The 14,121-nt window shown below is 38.4% G+C and overlaps 1 long non-coding RNA gene across 2 annotated transcripts in view; it reads left to right on the top strand.

Annotated features, from left to right (window-relative positions):
* The window catches only part of LOC123454242, an 82,584-nt gene extending 70,349 nt beyond the window's left edge, over positions 1–12,235 (top strand). For both annotated transcript variants that reach the window (XR_006633231.1, XR_006633229.1), the window contains 2 exons: positions 8,946–9,054; positions 9,955–12,235. This is a non-coding gene — a long non-coding RNA (uncharacterized LOC123454242). The remainder of the gene's footprint in view (positions 1–8,945; positions 9,055–9,954) is intronic.
* The last annotated feature ends 1,886 nt before the right edge of the window (positions 12,236–14,121 follow it).

The following is a 14,121-nucleotide window of genomic DNA, read 5'->3' as shown; positions in this document are numbered from 1 at the left end:
AGGTGGCTCTTATGATGTTCCCTGTGGTTTGTATTTTTTTTTAAAAATTATTTACTTATAAAAGAGAGAGAAAGGGGCTGGAGAGATGGCTTAGCGGTTAAGCGCTTGGCTGTGAAGCCTAAGGACCCCAGTTCAAGGCTCAGTTCTCCAGGTCCTACGTTAGCCAGATGCACGAGGGGGCGCACGTGTCTGGAGTTTGTTTGCAGAGGCTGGAAGCCCTGGCGCGCCCATTCTCTCTCTCTCCCTCTATCTGTCTTTCTCTCTGTGTCTGTCACTCTCAAATAAATAAATAAATAATTAAAAAAAAAAGAGAGAGAGAAAGGCATATAAAGAGAGAGAATTAGCATACCAGGGTCCTTAGTCACTGCAAATGAACTCCAGACGCATGTGTCACCTTGTGCATCTGGCTTATTGGGCCCTGGGGAATCAAACCTGGGTCCTTAGACTTCACAGACAAGCATCTGAACTGCTACACCATCTCTCCAGTTCCACGGTTCAGTTTCAAAGGTGCTGTATTTCGTGACTGCATTATTCCCTCCTTTGTGGATATGCAAACCCACAATGCATTTAATGGCTAAGGTATAACACCGGGACAAGGTTGCTAATAAAAATGGCCTTGGGAAAGAGGTAGAAGAAAGGCTGGCATGACCTTCACTGTCAGCATGCAGAGTTCCCCTAGTGGGCACCATGTCTCCTGTCAGTCATGAAGAATCTCCCAGCTGTCAATCATGGGCTGCTACAATTTGGAGAAATTTGCTGAGGCCAATGCTGGACACTCAGTGCTGGTGGCATTTTTTTTTTTTTTTTTTTGTTCAATAGCATCATGAAGTCCCCCAAAAACATTGTTGAAGCGATGGATCTAAAAACCATGTTTGCTTAAAATCTAAAGGCAAGCAAAACATTTCTTTTTCCTTCTATTCTGTGAGCTGAGTGAAAGGTTTGTAGTGTAGGAATTGACTTTCTTGTACCTTTTCCATAAGAAAGGATATATGTAAAGATATCAATGTAGGGGCTGGAAAGATGGCTTAGTGGTAAAGGTGCTTGCCTGCAAAGCCAAAGGACCTTGGTTTGATTCCCCAGGACCCACATAGCCAGATGCACAAGGTGGCACATGTATCTGGAGTTCGTTTGCAGTGGCTGGAAGTCCTGGTGTGCCCATTCTCTCTCTCTGTCCCTTTTTTTCTCTCTCAAATAAATAAATAAAATTTTTTAAAAATAAGGTGATGTTTATTCTTCCTTTGAGAAATCTTGTAGCAAATAAAATACATAAATTTTACTTACACTCGTTGGAAAGTTATTTCTATTCCCATGTAAATTTATGTAAATTAAACAAAAGCTAAAACAACTATGAATTGAACAATACTTCAGAACATTAGCATTTCTCTTTTTTTTTTTTAAATTTTATTTATTTATTTGAGAGCGACAGACACAGAGAGAAAGACAGGTAGAGGGAGAGAGAAAGAATGGGCACGCCAGGGCTTCCAGTCTCTGCAAACGAACTCCAGACGCGTGCGCCCCCTTGTGCATCTGGCCAACGTGGAACCTGGGGAACTGAGCCTCGAACCGGGGTCCTTAGGCTTCACAGGCAAGCGCTTAACCACTAAGCCATCTCTCCAGCCCTAGCATTTCTCTTTTTGTGCAAATGCATGTGTATTGTATGTGTTGGTGTAAGTGTGTACTTGTGGGTTTATGGGAAGAGTGTAAGAGTGCGTGGGTATGCATGTGTGTTCACTCGCTTGAAGCCACAGCTTGCGAATTCGGCTAGTTCACACAGCCCGCTCGCTCAGGGGTCCTCTGCCCGGGGCTAGTGCTGTTTGTAGCTGGCCCCGCGCCCGCGCAGCATTTGCACGGGGTGCTGCGGCCCTGAACTCAGGATCCCACGGTTGCACAGCAGTTGCTTTACCCACTAAGCCACTGTTCAAGCCCTTCCTACTACATGTAATTTTCTATTATTCAGATAGAAGTTGTCTCAGCCAGGTTCCCATTGCTGGTAGAAATCACTCACCCAAGAGCAGCTTGTGGGAAAAGAAAAAAAAAAGGTTTATGTTGGCTTACAGGCTCGAGGGGGAAGCTCCATGATGGCAGGGAAAACGATGGCATGAGCAGAGGGTGGACATCACCCCCTGGCCAACATAAGGTGGACAACAACAACAGGAGAGTGTGCCACACCCTGGCATGGGGAAACTGGCTATAACATCCATTATCCCGCCCCCAACAATATGCCACCTCCAGGAGGTGTTAATTTCTAATTGCCATCAGCTGGGGACCTAGCATCCAGAACACCTAAGTTTATGGGGGACACCTGCATCAACCACCACAGAAGGCAAAGCTGGAAGGCCTTTGTTGCTTTGCAGGTTAGGAGAAACACAGGATAGTAGGGTTTTCAGTTCACATGTAGACTTTTGAGAGCACCTCATTGTATGGTCACAAACAGAATTAAAGGCAGAAGAGATTATTGAGTGGGTAAAGGCATTGGCTTGTGAAGCCTGCCCACATGGGTAAATATCTCAGTACCCACGTAAAATCAGATGTACAAGTTTTGTATGCATCTGGACTTGGCCTGCAGTGAAAGGGGCCCTGGTGTGCCCATTCTCGTTCTCTCTCACTCACTAATTGCAAATAAATAAATAAATAAACAAAATATATTTTTAAGACCAGTATTGCATATAATGGCTGATCTTGGAGCAATTATTCTATTTAAAGAGACAATTTAGATGTTAACTGGAGGAGACTAAAAATGGTATGAATTGTCAAGTAACAGAATAGTGCCTATGGCTAAAAACAAGCCAATCCATTTGTAACTGGGGTGTTTACTCAGCTGGAATCCTAGCAATATGTAGCCAATGTTTCTCCACTTACTGGAGAGGGAATTTGCACTCTTTCCTTCTTTCTCCCTCAGACATTAATACAAGAGTGTGGCTCTTGTTCTTAACCAAATCCCCACTGATTTGAATACTAATTAACCACCTCAAAAGTAGAAGTCACCCTGAAGCCTGGCTTGGTGGCACATGCCTTTAATCCCAGCACTCGAGAGGCAGAGGTAGGAGGATCGCCGTGAGTTCGAGGCCACCCTGAGACTCCAGAGTGAATTCCAGGTCAGCCTGAGCCAGAATGAGACCACCCTACCTCGTAAAACCAAAAAAAAAAAAAAAAAAAGTAGAAGTTGCCCAATACAGCTTTGGTTCAGGTAGTCTCTGAGTTGTTGTTTTTTAACCCAGGACCGTGTCAGTATTGGCTTCACATTTCCATCTCTCTCTGTGAAACTGTAAATACGCCATACCTAAAATATTAGATTTAGAAGTATTTTTCACATACAGAGATTTTTTTTTTTTTTCTGTTCTCACTTTAAATTTGTCTCATGTACTGAGTTTCCAGGAGGAATCGTACTCTGGTAGCGTGTGAATGAACACTCTGCTATGGTCTGAATGTTGAAATCCTGACACACATGCTATTGGTATTACGAGGGGATTAGATTTAGAACAAAATCCAACACATCTTTTGCTGAGAGTTAATCTTCCTTGGTTTTTTCCATGAATCTTATGAATAGGATTAAAGGCCTCAAAAAATCCAAGAACAGTCATTCCCTTTTCTACTATTTGAGGATATTGAAGCAAACATTGGGTCCCTACCAGAACCTAAAACTTAGGGAAATAACACTCCTTTCCTTTACAATTTAACTTTCGAGGTTAACACTAGGCAAATGCTTTTTTTGGGGGGGCAACTATGAAGATTTAGGACAGTGTGTACATCACAACTTTTGTTGAGAGATAATCTTTCATGGGTTTCTCATGATTCTACACATTTCATGAGGAGTGATGCTGTCTTGGGATAGCTTTCCTGACATATTTTGATAAAAATAACCCTGACAGACAGAGATAATATCACCCATGAGGCAACAGTTTTCTCATGATCCATTATGTAAAAACTTCTGGTCCTTTGTGCAAATGTACCACATCTTTATTATCCATTCATTCATCTGTTGAGGGACATCTAGGCTGGTTCCATATCCTAGCTATTGTGAATAGAGCAACAATAAACATGGTTGTGCAAGTATCTCTAAGGTAGTGAGAAGAGTCATTAGGATATATGCCTAGGAGTGCTATACTGGGTCATATGGTAGATCTATTTTTAGATGTCTCAGGAACCTCCACACTGATTTCCACAATGGCTGTATCAGATTACATTCCCACCAACAGTGTAGATGGGTTCCCCTTTTGCCGCATCCTCACAAACATTTACTGTCATTTGTTTTCTTTGATGGCAGCCATTCTGACAGGAGTGAGATGGAATCTCAAAGTAGTTTTAATTTGCATTTCCCTGATGGCTAATGATGTAGAACACTTTTTTAGATGTTTATATGCCATCTGTATTTCTTCCTTTGAGAACTCTCTATTTAGTTCCATAGCCCAATTTTTAATTGGGTTGTTTGATTTCTTATTGTTTTGTTTTGTTTTGAGTTCTTAGTATATTCTGGATATTAATCCTCTGTCAGATGTAAAGCTGGCAAAGATTATTTTTTCCCATTCCTTAGGTTGTCTCTTTGCTCTCTTCATAGTTGTCAATAAAAAAAAGTTTTTAAAAATAAAAAATATAATAAAAATAAAAAGGAGGTTGCAAGCATTCAAACAAGAAAAAAACTGAAATGAAATGTCACTTAAATGTTGTGAACTTTATGGAGAATATGGAGCTTGACTACATAGGGAAAACACTGCTAAAAGTTTTCCAACAGGATCACAGCCTTGAATATGAAGAAGGGATTGTGAGTCTGTAAACTCAAAGTCCTTCCTGCTTCTAACAGCAGACATGGTGCATGGTAGTGGGTACAATATTTGTGTGTATGTATAGAGAGTATTCCTACTAGTCCCAAGAGGGACATTTTACAAAGTGGAAGGAAAGTCCTAAAAGCAGTGAAATTATTCAATCTCTAAGGGGGAGCCAAGCACTAATCATATGTACGTTTTGGGCATTTTCATTCTTTTGATACTTGAAATGAAGGTGGCAAAGAATTCCAAATGACATTTCATGCTTTGTGGACAAAGCAGTAAGACAACAAACATGTTTAAAGCTGAAATAATAATAATAATAGTAATAATAATAATAATAATAATACAAATCAACAACAAAATCTTCTGTCGCTTTGCTCTGAGGTAAACGTACTGCAGGCACAGCGCCCCCTCGTGTTCATCTGTGCCACCTCTAGGCGATTTGTAGAGCAAAGGGAGACAACAGAGCCTTAGGACTCCCGCAGCTTCTGGGATGGGAATAATCATGTCTTTACTCTCAAGAGGCTTTGTTTGGCTTCCTGGGAACTTCGAGTTGTTGCAGTGCATGTGGAATCAAATTCCAGGTTCTTCCCAGTTGTTGACAAATTTTTGAAAAGATTTGCAGAACACATAACTTGTCGTATAGCCAAGGAAGAAGGAAGGTCCCACGATTTATGCGCTTAAAGTTTAGAAACTGGCATTCCTTATAATTTGGGAACCCAGAAAGAGTGAAACGCAATAAACACCCAAGGTTCTTCTGCCAATGGGTCTTACAACTTACGGGGGGCATTTAAAGGTTTATCATTTTTGAAGAACCAGGTGGAACATTGACTAGCAAGCCTGGGATTGCCTTGTTCCTGCAATACCTCCAAGAAGCACACTGATATACTTCTCTTTTAAATCACAGCTAAAGCAATGTTAAATGACCATTAAAATTGTATCATAAGTAGGCGATAATACCTTTTCAATTATGTGAATATTCTTGCACGCTTTGAATTAGAAAGGAAGGAAAACCCACCATAAAAGTCACATAAGCTTTAAAAATGGAATGACTATGGTATACTAGGGTTGGCATTTGGTGTGTGTGTGTGTGTGTGTGTGTGTGTGTGTGTGTGTGTGTGTGTGTGTGCAGATGTAAGCACTGGGTGTCAGGCCAGGGGAGAATGTCGGCCTTCCTTCCCTCATCACACACGTCTATGGATTTCTTTGAGATGGAATCTCAGATTCTGAAGCTGGCTTTGGAGCCCCAGTGACTGTCTCTGATCCTCACAGTGAAGCAGTTACAGATTGTGTGGCCAGGCCTAGCTTTTTACATGAGTGCTGGGGAATTGAACTCAGGAATTCTCAGATCCTCTCATGCTTGGACAGTACCTTTACCCACTAAGCCAGCTCTCCAGACTTCATTTTTCTGTGTGTGTGTTTGGTAACAGAATTACATTACAGAGCTCAGGATAGCCTTGAACTAGCAGTCTTCTTTCCTCAGCTTTCCCGAATGCTGTGATTATAGTCATGCATCATCATGACTAGCTAACATTCTTACTTTTCACTGTTTGGATTCAGACTGGCTTTAGTGCTTTCTTGAGAATTTAATCAATAATTTACCTTTCCTTGCTAAATGTTGACACCTGTTAGGATTATCAAGTGTGTGTGTGTATGCACATGCATGTGTATGTGTGTGTATGTGTTTGTATGCTGTTGTATGTTGTGTGCTTTATCTTAATCCCAAGAGTCCCTGTGAATCATTTATACTTGATAAGCGAAGGAGGATTTACAGGATATAATACAATTAAGGGTATATTGTAAGGATTTGAATTATAGCATGTGGGAGTTACTTTCATCCTCCATGTGAATCTATTATTTTGTCTGGTTTTATTGGCTCAGGTCCACAGGATAGGAGGCCAGAAAAGAAAAAGAAATCGATATACACTGGTTGTTTCTAGACAAAGTAATACTGAAGGGGCTGAAAGTGAGTAGATAATTCTCATAGCTTTCATGGCTCCAGCTTCAGTGAGGGGCCTTCTACAGGATCAGCTGGTGCCTTCCTTACAGGGTTCTGTATGTGCCTGGCCCACACTGTGGAGAAACTGACTCAATAGGTCTGGAAGGAGCAGAAGCAGCCATCTGAAAACACACACACACACACACACACACACACACACCCCTCCTCACTGCAATTTGACATTAAGAACAAAAAGTGGGCTTGGTGAAGCACTGGGACGTGAGGAGATGCTTTGGTTGACCCACGGTAGTGTTTGCTTGGACTCTTGCCATGAGTGAGTCATACTTATTTTAGGCCATTATTTCTCCTTTAGTGATTATTTAAGAACAAGAGCAGCAGCAAACAAACAAACAAACAAAAGCAATAATAATGTTCATCACTTTTCTTATCAATTTTACCCAAAGCCATCTCTAAAATTGAAAACTGATTCATTTAGATTTGTCATGTTGTCTGTATAAACTTTGGATAAATTTTACTCACATTACAATGGAACTAATATGAACAAAGTTTTCACAATGGATATTTCTAGATGATTACTGACAGGGTTGTGTCTGTATCCAATCCTTATGACCTGATGGCATTCTACTAACTTTCCACTTTTGAAACCTTGACTCCCAGATAGAGGTATATTCTCTAACTACTTAATGGCTCAAAAGATGCTTTATACCACAAAGAGCATTGTCATTGTTCTGAATTTCTACAGAAAGAGTGACTGTCTGTACCTCTTTGCCAAAAGTAGTCACTTAATGCAAATTTTAAGTGCAATACTATTGGCAATTTAAAACATTTCATTGCTTTCATCATTAAAGTGTTTGCTCTCGTCATAGTCCACTGACCTCTGGTTTTGTTCATGCATTGCATAATCTTGTTAGTTGCTTTTCTCATTCTGTTTTTAACTATTTTAGTTTTATTTATTTGATAGAGAAAGGGGGGGGAGAGATAGAGATAGAGATAGAGATAGAGAGTGAGAGAGAGAATAGGTGCACCAGGGCCTCCAGCCACTGCAAATGAACTCCAGATGTGTGCACCCTCTTGTGCATCTGGCTAACATGGGTCCTGGGGAATTGAACCAGGGTCCTTTTGGCTTTGCAAGCAAACGCCTTAACCACTAAACCATGTCTCCAGCCTCCTTTTCTCATTTCTGCAACAAATACCTAACAAAAATGATTGAAGGAAGGAAGGGCTCATTTCGGGTTATGAAGGGACACAGACCAGCATGGTAGGAAAGCATAGTGTCAGGAGTTTGAATCAGCCACTTCTATTCAGCCAATCAGAGAGAAAGAGAAGAAATCCTTCACAGACATGTGTCAACGGCAAGATGGTGACTCTAAGTCCTGTTACGTTCATATCTGAGAGCAACTATCACAACTATTAGTTTGATTTTTCCAAGCAATGTTTTCAATAAATTAAAAACATTTGGATAAAGGAAAGATCTTGATTGAAATGTATTTTTAAAACTTTTCTAGATGCAAAAAATAATATCATTAGATTATTTGATATTTGAAATTTTTTAAAAATATTTTTTGTTCATTTTTTATTTATTTATTTGAGAGTGACAGACACAGAGAGAAAGACAGATAGAGGGAGAGAGGGTGAATGGGTGCGCCAGGGCTTCCAGCCTCTGCAAACAAACTCCAGATGCGTGCACCCCCTTGTGCATCTGGCTAATGTGGGACCTGGGGAACCGAGCCTCGAACCGGGGTCCTTAGGCTTCACAGGCAAGCGCTTAACCACTAAGACATCTCTCCAGCCCAATATTTGAAATTTTTTAACTAGTAAAGTGCACAATGTTTTGGGAAGAATTAAAAATAACACCTTTAACCAATAAAATAGTTTCTAGATAGTTCAACACAAAACCTTTTCTCAGTGGCTGAGGCTACCTGCATAATAAAAGGAGAAATATGATGAATTCAAGATAAAAGACAGACTACTTGGAGAGAAGAAAGGATCAATGGATGGAGAATTTGGAAGGGGTGAAAGGGAGAGGGTGGTGGGAAGGGACTATAACTATGGTATATTGTTTATGTTTATGGACATTGTCAATAAAATAGTTAAAATAAGAATTCTCAACCAGTGTTAATGTTTGACAGTTACTCAGAAGTTACACATGCTTTGCACTACATTTGTTATATCTGTAGGTATCTGGCTCTATATTCATATTTTCTTGATGTCCTATATAACAGGGAAATAGAGTTATAAGAGGCCAGACATGGCAGTGCGCACCTCTAATTCCAGCACTTGGGAGGGCAGAGGAAGAAAGACAATGAATTTAAGGCCAACTCAGTATACAAGGTAAGTTCCAAACCAATTTAAGGCATAATAACTCTCTATCAGAACACCATCTCTCCAAAAGACTTGCACTTATGAAACCACTTGCTGACCCAATTAATTTTAAATGGAAATTTTGTTAGCTGATTCTTGGCTTCTACTGGTAAAGTTTGCATCTTTCTTCTCTACAGTCACTGATTTCATGCCAAGTATAAAGATGTAGGTATAAATATTTTATGCATCTTCTTGTCTTGGCTCAGTTATCATGCTATTTAATATTTATCATTTACTTTATAGTGTTTTTTTATTAATGCATTTGCCTGTAGGACCTAGGAATATCATGATGTGAAGAAGCAAGATAAACTAATAACTTTGGGGACTTTCTTATTCCTAATTAAAACAAGTTTTGTGGACAGAAAAGAAAATTAATGAGTATAACAGGATGTCACACATATGATTTTGGAGTGATGTTCAAGATATTTTGGTAACTCAGGAGAGCCATTTCATTCTGACAGGGAAGAATTCCAGAAAACATCACTTGAGCCTTTTAATAACAATGTGAACACTGTATATACTTACTGAAAAGAAATTTCAGACAAAGATGTATAAAAGTCATAGTTGAAAACTGTATGTATTATTTATTGAAATATTTAAGGAGACATATTTAAGATAAATATTTAAGGAGAAATATTTAAGAGAAAAGAGATGGAATCTGCCCAAACTTGGAATTTATTTAAAGTATTTTTTGTTTTTTTAGTTTGGAGAAATATATTGTAGAAATGAAGGCTTAGACGGATTGAACTGGGTGAAGAAGATTCAGCAATTGCCTTGTTATTTCAGTAACTTTTCTATAAGTCTACAATTGTTTGACGATAAAATGCTATTTAAGAACTGAAAGACAATCTGTTTTTATTTTTCCTACAGTGAGCAGTTCTGACATGCTGTTGGCCTGGAGATTTACACTGCTTGTCAACTCAGCAGGAGGTTGGGTCACCTTGCGGACAAACCTCTGGATATTTCCCTGAAGGACTTTTTGCACTGGATTAATTGGGGTGGGAAGGCCCTCCCCCCCACCCTTTCTGCTTGACTCACTGAAAAGGAGAAAGACAGTGAAATGCTAGAATTATCTCTCTGCTTTGTGACTGTGGAGTCCACGTGCCCAGCTGTTGCACACTCTGGCCTCTGTATCTTCCCCACCACAATGGGCTGTATCATCCCACCAAACTATAAGCTGGAGCCTTTCTCCATCAGTTGCTCCTTAGGTTTGTCTGCTGTTCATCTGTAGCCATGGGATGAAGAATTGATACAACTGTGCCATCTCTACTGCAATAGCAAGTAAACTTTCAGGCGAATATACACAAAATATCCAGTTTTTAAATGCCTACAAGATATTCTGTCAGGCTAATGTAGATATTTATATTCATCACATAGAGTGGATTATTTTTCTGCCTTAGTAAGATATGGTAGATATTTTTTCCTTGAATCTTCTCTCTTGTTCTTGAATACCATTAAATGACTAAAAAGTCTGCTTTCGGGGTGACTTCTCTTCAGTGGTGTGCTCCAATACTGATGGTTCAATGTCTTGAAATTTATGAAGCAGTTAAGCATGCTTGTTATTTAAAATTAAACCTTAAAATTCTACACTTAAGTCTTCTGAAACAAAATGATCACTGTTCAGTACTTACTGTTTTCTAATATTTGGCGTTGTCTGTATTCTTGCTATTGTGCCTATTGAATTCAGATGGTAAAAAGACCCCCGCATTCGGTACTTTTGAACATCCCTTTTCACCGTTGCCGTCACTGGCGTTAGTCACGTAGCTTGAACCACCTACATGTCTTTGAATAACTTACATTTTCATTTTGAATATTGTCAAATACTACAAGCCAGAGGCTTATTTCTTATATTGCACTATAACAAACAATGGTCCTTGCTGTGGATTCCAGTGTCTCCTATCTCCATAAATCATGCAAATGGGAAGTTTTCTCTTTGTTTCTGTGGTAAAGAATATCCCTGTTAGAAGCTGGCCTTGTCAGTGCACCCTTTCAAGCTTAACACCCAGGGGGCAGAGATAGGAGAATTTCTGTGAGTTCAAAACCAGCCCTTAGACTTCATGTTGAATTCCAGGTTAGTTAGCCTGGGCTACAGTGACACCCTACCTCAAAAAAAAAAACAAAAAAAAAAAAACCCACAAAGAATATTCCTATTAAGTATTTATCCTAACTGCAGTTGCAGAGATCACCAAGGAACTTTTCAGTGATGCATATGAGAGATCCGTTTTACCATTCTTATGGTCTGGCCTTCTGGGGATGAGCACTAGGAAACAAAATCAACTTGAAACAGGAATATATGTGGTGGCCTTTTCCCTGATTATGCCTCCATCTTTGATTTCTCCTATACTCTTTCCTTCACTGAGGCACTTCTTTTGGCCAACTACCTCTAAACATCTTCCAGTGTCTGCATTCTAGTGCAAGATGCAGTATTCTGTTGTCCCCAAGTGAAATATTATTTCTATAAAAATCACTGGTCATATTATTGATTGTTCTTCCACCAACCTGCTAATTTCATATGTTGGAATTACAACTTCCATTACTTCAGAACATCACCTTATACATTAATAGGGCCATTGCTGATGATAGTTGAATTCATTTGTTGCAATGTGGTTTTTACTAAAATAGTCATTAAACCCAAATGACTGGTATATTTATAAGAAGGAAAACTTAGAGTTGCCGGGTGTGGTGGTGCACGCCTTTAATCCCAGCACTCAGGAGGCAGAGGTAGGAGGATCGCCATGAGTTCGAGGCCACCTTGAGACTACAGAGTGAATTCCAGGTCAGCCTGGACTAGAGCGAGACCCTGCCTTGAAACACCAAGAAAAAAGAAAAAAAAGAAGGAAAACTTTGGAAACATGCACACACACACTTATTGCTATGCAAACATGACAGCAGAAAATAAATAAGGGTGATAAATTTTAAGTTAATGAATCCCAGGTTATAAAAGAAATACCCCCCCCCACACACACACAAGGGCCAGTGGGAGGGGAGAGCATTATGTTTTTCCTCCTGTAGAAGGACATGACCTGCTGAGGCACTTCTAAACGTTTAGCCTCCAAAATGGTGAGGCAACAACTTCTTGTTGATGCTACCGAATTCATCCTGCTATTTTATGGCAGCCATGAAACTAATAAACCATCAATTTTTACATTTACCACTGTGATTATTTCAATTTTGGCTGTACGTACAGTATTTTTCTGACAGTAGAGAATGCATCTGTTTTGTTCACCATTATACTGCCTTGCCTACCTACCATAGTGCAGGAAATACATTAGATGCTCAATAAAAATGTCTGATTGGATAAAAATGCTATTGCTCAGCAGAGAGCTTGCTACTGTGATGGTTAGCAGGATTTTGTATAGAATTTATCTGTCAAATATTCTGGTGGACAATTCGGGGCTGTAGGACTTCTGTGAGTCTCTCCTTGAGATGGCAAAAAGAGGGAAGTCCCTTAGTGGGTTTGTGTGATTATGTTGATGATAGGGGTCTTTTATTTTCACATAGGCTAAATTTACTCAGTTTTGGCTGTAGCCACGGAATACGTGCAAAAGCCCGAGAGAGTGCGTGTGGAATGTGACGACAGTGCCGTGTGGGACTTGTGTGGTGTCTGGACAACAAGCTGTGTTTCAATGTTTAATTTAATTTAAGGAAATCTGACTCTGACAATAATAAGAGTTGGAGATTAAAAAATAGAGCTAAGGGATATATATGGAACAGAAGTCTATAATATTAAAATGCTGCTGTGGCACGAAATTATATATATATATATATACATATATATATATATATATATACACACACATATATATATATATATATATATATACACATACATACATATATATATATATATATATATATATATATATATATATATATTTGTTCTTGCATAAATATATAGTGATTTTATAATGTTCCATTCACCTAGTCTGTGTCCCAAATGAATATTGTCACTTTAAATGTAAGAAATCTTAGTTTTTCTGTTTTGTGCTGTTTATTTTGGGTGATTCACTTATTATTATGCCACTTAAAATGTTCTTTGTGAGCTATTTTTTAATCTTATTCACACATGACATTTTAGGAATTGCAGCAAAGTTTTGGACACATGGTTGGTTTCTATAAATTAAAGCATATGGATTAGCATAGGGAGTAAGACATTAAGCCAGAGTTCATTCCTGAGGAGCAGATGCCATTTCACTGTTTTTGGCACTAATAACATAATTCGATCACAAAATATTTTTCTAAATTAATATAGGTTATCTCATTTTAATTGAATATTTTATTTGTGGGTGTAGTTAACTTGTATATTCTTTTGTTAGCCTAACAAATATAATTATTTTCCCATAACCTCAGCATATGACATCATTTGGTAAAAATACATTTGAATCATATCTATAAAAACACATTTGGGTCTTTCAGTACTGGAAGATTGCAGAAGTGAAGTAACTCAAATAATTACATTTTATGCATTTGGAAATAGAATGAGAAAATATTTCTAGTAAGTAACACAAATAAACATGCATATAGCAACAGACACCCATACATACATATATATCAGGAAAGTCATGTATGTACACATCTCTATAATCTCTCATGAAATCAATGAAATAAAGTTCAATGTTTTAAAGAAAATCTTGCCTTGTACAATTGAAATTTTTGAGCTTGCAACATACAACCTTAGAGATTTTGCTTCATGGAAGTTAAGTTCCAATTCTCTAAGAATAATTTCAAACTTAAACAACTATAGGTTTTTGTGAATCTCATAATACATTATATAATATTTTTTAAGACATACATGAAACTAATAATTAAATTTCATTTTTCTATTATTTTTAAAAGATAGCTTCATTATTTGGAGAAAATTTTTCAAAAAGGACATCCACAGTTCTAACTCTTGCTAAGCATTCTTATTTTCTATATCTTTTTTGACCCAGTGTGGAAAAATCAAACATTATCTTTGGAAAAATGCTAGATTTAAAAATGCTAGTCCCTATAATGATACACATTTACTTCATAATTTATTAAACACATTTAAGCATG

Source organism: Jaculus jaculus, chromosome 13, assembly GCF_020740685.1.
Source record: "Jaculus jaculus isolate mJacJac1 chromosome 13, mJacJac1.mat.Y.cur, whole genome shotgun sequence".
Classification (NCBI taxonomy): domain Eukaryota; kingdom Metazoa; phylum Chordata; class Mammalia; order Rodentia; family Dipodidae; genus Jaculus; species Jaculus jaculus.
This window is presented reverse-complemented; position numbering and strand designations above follow the sequence as displayed.